The sequence below is a fragment of the Phyllopteryx taeniolatus genome, chromosome 22, assembly GCF_024500385.1.
Source record: "Phyllopteryx taeniolatus isolate TA_2022b chromosome 22, UOR_Ptae_1.2, whole genome shotgun sequence".
Classification (NCBI taxonomy): Eukaryota; Metazoa; Chordata; class Actinopteri; order Syngnathiformes; family Syngnathidae; genus Phyllopteryx; species Phyllopteryx taeniolatus.
In genome coordinates, this window is record NC_084523.1 from 3,635,771 (window position 1) to 3,642,299 (window position 6,529).

Sequence of the window (6,529 nt, forward strand, 5' to 3'; positions counted from 1 at the left end):
ATTAATTCAAAGGTGGCGTCTGCGTGTTGATTCAGGGGGAAAAAAAGAACTAAAAGTATGTATTTAAAAGTAATTTGACTGCTTAAATTTGCAATAATTATCATCAAATTAAGTCAATAAATTCACAACATCATTGACTATTTAGCATTGTGGTATTTTTATTTCAGTGACATTGTAAGTAATAATATTATTTCCCTTAAAAGGCTGGTTCCCGCGTCAGTTAACTGTAATGGATTTACACTTCATTGTTAGATATTGTGACTTTCCAATATACATTCTTGACAAGTCACTTTGACACCTCTGCAGACTGACCCGTTTACGCATGATGCTGTCCTGTTTGGTTCCACAATGCAGGTGATGGGTGATAAGCGGGTCTTTTATGGTGGAGGGGGTCTTGTGAATGGTTTATGGCTTTGCTCACAGCTGCTTAGATGTGTGAGACTGGTGGGCCAAACTCATTTGTATTTAAAAAAAATAAATAAAAATAAAAATAAAAATAAATAAAAATGGGAAGTGAAGTACACACCTTGCAGCATTTTTCTCATGCTCCAGTTATTTGTAAATTTATCAATACATTTGGATTGTGCTACTGGGGTTTGAAACAATGTATCGACTGCACTCACTGTCATTTCCTTCTGTTATCCTTTTTTTTTTTTTTTTTTTAAATTCAATGACATACGCAACCTTTGTGAGAGGAACACTTCAGTTAATTACATTCATTATCGTCTTGACATTTGTGGCAAGTTATGGGTGGAATAATACATTCTTTAAGCATTTCACTGAGCTAACCTCTCTCTGCAGGGAAAAAAAAACAAACAGACAACATCATCCCAGCAGGAATCCGGGGCAGGAATGGCATGCTGGAGTCCTTTTGCCTGTTTGTAGTGATTGATTAGATCCCTGTGGACTTTTGCAGGATTTTGGAGAGCATTCACATGGATTGCTTCCTCATGGCCTCCTCTTCCGACGCCGCTTTCAACTTGAGCAACATCAGAGAGACAGCAGCCACTTTCAAGTAATACAGCCTTTTTTTTTTTTTTTTTTTTACTGCTTGGAATCCTACAACCAGAAATAGGGGTACAGTACAGGGGCATACGTTATTTATTTTTTTTTTTTCCAAAATCAAAAGTCCCCATTAATTGGAAAATGCTATAATATGCATGCCAGTTGTTTTCAATGGCACACTGAACAAGTTTACCTTCCATTTCCAAAGATTTTCATCTTTTACTTGATAACGTTAAAAGAGCCATTTTCCAAAAACACCGTTGTGGAGACACATGTTCAGGCTCCAAACACATCACATCAACAGATTTTTTTATTAATTATGATGAATATACAGCAGAGTGTACATTTTATTTCTCCTTCAGGGATTATAATCCCTAAGTGAAGTGTTGTATTTAATTTCAAACATTAAAACGCACAACTGTACAGCACAATCAATGACACAGTTCTACAATATGTCAAGCTCCAAACGACTGCTACTGTTCCACAGCAATTGCCACGAGGGGTTGAACGAACTAGTCGATGAATCGATGCGTCGATTGAACCGCTGCGCGGTGACGATTATAACTTGAAGTCGACTAATCGGGAATCACGTGTTTTGGGATTAACAACACAAACGCTTCGCTGAAATCAACAGGTGGTCGGTTGGTGCAGTAAACTAACAGCGGTGCCTCAAGCATGTGAAACGATTTTAATAAAAATGAGACGGGTAACACGGTTATTTGCAAAATATAAAGGTCTATCCTCAAATATACCAAAAGGACCAGGTGCTATGAACGGCCATTTGAAAAGGTATCAGCTAACGCGAGCTGATGAACGTCGGCCGTGACGGACTTCACCAGATGCCCTCCTGGAACAGTGAAAAGAGAGACAATATACTGTAGCGTCTGCTTAGGTGACAAAACAAAGACAGGCTGTGTTCGATCAATAACTTCTTTATTGAGAAAATGAAGGGTTAATGTCGCTCAAGCCTTCATCGCGCAGACACACGGCAAGCTTTTCTTCCTCCTTCCAGTCCAATCACACTCAGGCACCTTCACAGACAGTCAGATCTTATGAAATCTCTTGCTACAATATTTTCTACAGTACTTTCAAGCGTTCCCTCCTCCTGTCATATTTAAAAAAGTATATAATACTATTATATACGGTACACGAGCGAGTAGCGACCCTGCAGTTGTGTTATATGTATTGGTGTTAGAGTTTTACAAGTTCTGACTAAGGTATTGCTTGGAAATATTTATCCTCTTTCAGGTCATATCACCTCTCACCTTTCCCCACAAGCAACACCCTTCATTTCCCGACCTTCAATGCAACATACGATGCACACCAGCTCCCACATTCCTCTCTTTAACGAAATCATATACGCTATCCTCCGCCGAATTTGTTTGGGCACAGCGGCGCCGGCTTGATAGATGCTTTTCTGGCTGCCAAATGTCTCCCATCCACCCCTTAGCGCACCTCCAAACTATCCTTCGGATAGTTTGTATGATATGCGGACTGGAGTGTGCCAGAGCCTTCGCGGTCTGTGTGAAGCGCACACACACACAGACACACACACACACACACACACACACACAGATGTTGGCGGCGACTAATGCTGTGCGTGGCCAACTGCCAGAAATTATACTCAGAATAGAAACAGTGCGCAAAATCCCTACCCAGCATGCCTCGCTCCAGGTGACTTCCAGTACAAACATACAGTGTAGGGGTGGAGTGTCAGGGAAGGTATGCGTGAATATGTATGTGTTTTCTGGCTTATATAAACCTCACTAACAGTTCAGAAAATATTCGCAGTGTCACACATTAAAGCATACTTTTTAAGGCAAAAGCAAATGAAAATGCCATTATTCAAAACAATGTGGGCTTTTTATTTTTCCCCTTTAGGGATTTGCTTTACTTGTCCAGATACCAAACAAGCTTTGAAACTTTTTTTCCAGTGAGTTCCCCCCCCCCCCCAAGCATTACCTTGCATCAACTTCCACTGGAATAATAGAAATCAATATTTTTACCTTTACCGATATTGTGAAAACAAGTGCTTCCTCATGGAAAAATGTCCCATTTGTCAAAACATATGTGAATGTGATACTTAATAAATTAACATTTAACGTTTTAAAATGACCAACAATTTACAATAACCCCCTGAAATATTTAAGGCTTGGAAGCACATACCTCGAGTCAAATGTTTCCAACGTGGATAAATCCCTCCTGTTGCAATGTAAACGCCCCTCGCTATTCTAAGCTATTTTTTTTTTCCTCAAAAATCATTCTTGCAAATAACCTCGAATTAATCTCTAAAATCGATTAATCTTCTTTGCTTGGGAAAGCAGAGCGGTCCCCAAAATGTGTGCCTAGCAACACATAGCAGGTGATGACTGACTTGTTGTCTTTATCGGTGAGTGTGTGTTAATGCATTTGTCTAGTTCACGTTATTATATTTTATGATGATATTCAAAGAGTGTCAAGCATTTTTGCTTATGAACCGTGTTTACCGAAGGGTCCCTCCTCAGCACAACACAGGCGCATTTGACCCAAGAGAGAACAGCGTCGCTGTTGTCAGTACTTAAGCCTGTGTGGGGTTGATTTGACGGGCAGCTGAGAGGCTGGAAAGTGGGCCATGTTAAGGTGGGCATTGTGTGGCCGCCGCCAATTACGCCTCCCTGAGTCAGAAACAAAATGTCTGCTGTGTGAACGGGTCATAAATGAAGCAATGTGTGGGGCTCTCGCAGGATGTCTGCATCTCATAATTAATGGGATGACTGACTTGGCCACGGAGGGTGCTGACCAAGAGACTGATGGCCATAATTTGTCAACATATATGGCTTTTCACCCCATAATTTCAGGCCCATGTAAACACACATGCATGCTCTCATTGACTCAAAAAAACCGTTTAGATTACTCGACTTCGCCGTTTTGCTCTTGACCCCAGTGTGAAGGAAAATCTAGCTCTTAATAGGGAAATCGTTAGCGATAGCAATATTACTTCTCTAAAGTGGGAAAAGGTCTAACAATCGCAGCACACATGCATCCACCTTGGGTTCAAGGTCAGACAATATAGGACATTAGCTTGAGGTTAGTATTGATTCTAATTACCGTTCACCCTGAATTAGAATCGCAGCTCATTTGTAAGCCAATCACCCTCTATTTGTTCGTCCTTTTTGGAGCGCTGTGCTTTTTATTCCCTCATAAAAGTGCCAAACGCTGAGAGAAAGGCTGACGACTCCATTCAATATCCAATTGAACTTCCTAATCAACCTTTTGCACTCTACCTTAATTTACACCACAACATTCTTTGGTGGTTGACTGTGTGCGTGGTTCTCCACTAAGCAAAGTCAAAACCCACATTGGAGTTAATATTGCATTGTTGTAAAAAGGGTCAGCGTACGACCACATTTGCTGTTTATTTTTCATAACCATTAATGTATCATCTAAAAGAGCATCTGTGTGCGCCTCATCTTTACTTAAGAGGCTGACTGCATCATGGGGTTCAAAATAAGAGCAGAAGGTCTCAAGACACCCTCAGTGTTCGGAACAAAGCATTGACGTACACTGAAAATGCAAGTGTTTCCACCTTTCTCATATGGTCACACTCAAATCCCATTTTCATGTTTCAAAGGATGGCGTCTGTGGCATATTAACATCAGGCATCAATTAAAAGTAACAAGTTTAGACTTTCTTTAGGCTTATTGCACTCACAGTTTTCTTGCCTTGCTACAACTCTAAACATAAGATATGTTGTACATTTAATATTGTCAATTATTAATTTGAATACATTGAATTACATGTTCTAATTGAATTAATAAAAAAGTAATAGAACAATGGGAAAAATCTAAACATTTACGACAGTATTTGCTTATTCTTCTAGAAAGCATACATTTTCTTTGATTTTGATTGTTAACACAATCATTAATAAAAATATACAAATTAAATGACAAAATAAAATTGTAAATCAAATGTAAAATATTCTTAAATGTTTTTAAAACTATTCTAGGTTGGTGGCTTTTTTCCACAATTAAATGTAATTATTTCTCTCCTTTATAAAGGCGCAATACACATTTCACATTATTATTATTATTATTATTTCAATTTAAAAATGTCTACACTCACAATCACATTCTTGTACCTTTATGTGTAAATTGTCCTTTTACTCAAATGGTACTCTTATGTATACTACTTTTGGACCCTTGACATAACATTGGGAACTTACCTGTAATTCTTTTTTACCTTAGAAAATGTACAGTTACCTTGACCACCAAAAATTAGCCATGAACATTGGATACCCAAAGTCTACACACCCCTGTTCAAGTGGCAGACTGACAAATGTTTAGTTTTCTTGTAGCAGCCTGAAGGTTTTGAAACTATTTATAATTCCCTCCAGATGCTTTTTCTATCCACTGTATATGGAATTTGTTCGTGTGTCTTGCACCTTCAGGGCCAGATATTCATTGCTACTGGACCCCCAGTCTGTCCTGTAAGTTGTCATGCATGTTCTTCACGATACGACTGCAATCGCCACACTCTTGTAGATCTTCTGAAACACAGCGACGCTGTGTGTCTCAGCCTCCACTACAGCTGAGTTCTGGTAAACAAGACGGTAGTCACGCCACAGCGGGACCTCCTTTACCCGCGGGGAGCCCCCCACCTGCACACGCTCTCTCTCACGCCTCGCTTTTACCCCTCCTGCCAGCTCGGACCAGCGGTGGGTCCCAGCAGTGATAAAGAAAGCACAGCTGTTCAAACAGTTGGACTGTAGACAGCGGGGGTGGTCGGAGGACACATCAACACATTTAAATCAATGATCTGTGCACATCAACAGACCACCTGAAAAGCATAAAAAACATGACTGTTGAATAGAAAGACAAGTGCGAGTACCTCTTTTTGCCACAAAATATTTTTGTAAACCGTAGTCTGCTAAATGAAAATATGATAATACTTTCAAAAAAGAACAGCATGGACATTCCACCCTCGGTCTTCTTAATACCAAATTGTGTGGCGTGAACACAGTAATGGCTTTACAGTAGTGTTTACAGGTCCACAAAGGACTATTTCATGCATCTCTGAGGGTTATTCAATTAGGATTTCAAAGCATTTGTGCTGGTGAAAGCACTTACACAAGGGGAGACTTCTTTTGCGCAAGTGTCAAAAAAAGCATAAATAAATAAATAAAGAAATGTACCGGCATTACCAGACAACTAGCAACCCTTTATTGCTAAGTGACTGTTTTTTTTTTGTCAATGTCTTTATGTCACAAAAGTGTTCTCTGTCAATTGACTGTCTGTTGTCGTACTAGCGCGGCTCCAACTACCGGAGACAAATTCCTTGTGTGTTTTTTGGACATACTTGGCAAATAAAGATGATTCTGATTCTGATGGCGGCCGAGTCAGACATTGGTTAGAATGTAAAACAATGACCCGAAGACAAGGTATTGTTAATGGGTGACTCATTTTGCGTGGACACTGAAGGGAGAAAAAAGCCTGTGTGGGAAGGATGATTTTTGCATAGATTAAATCAATTAGTTGAATAATATAAC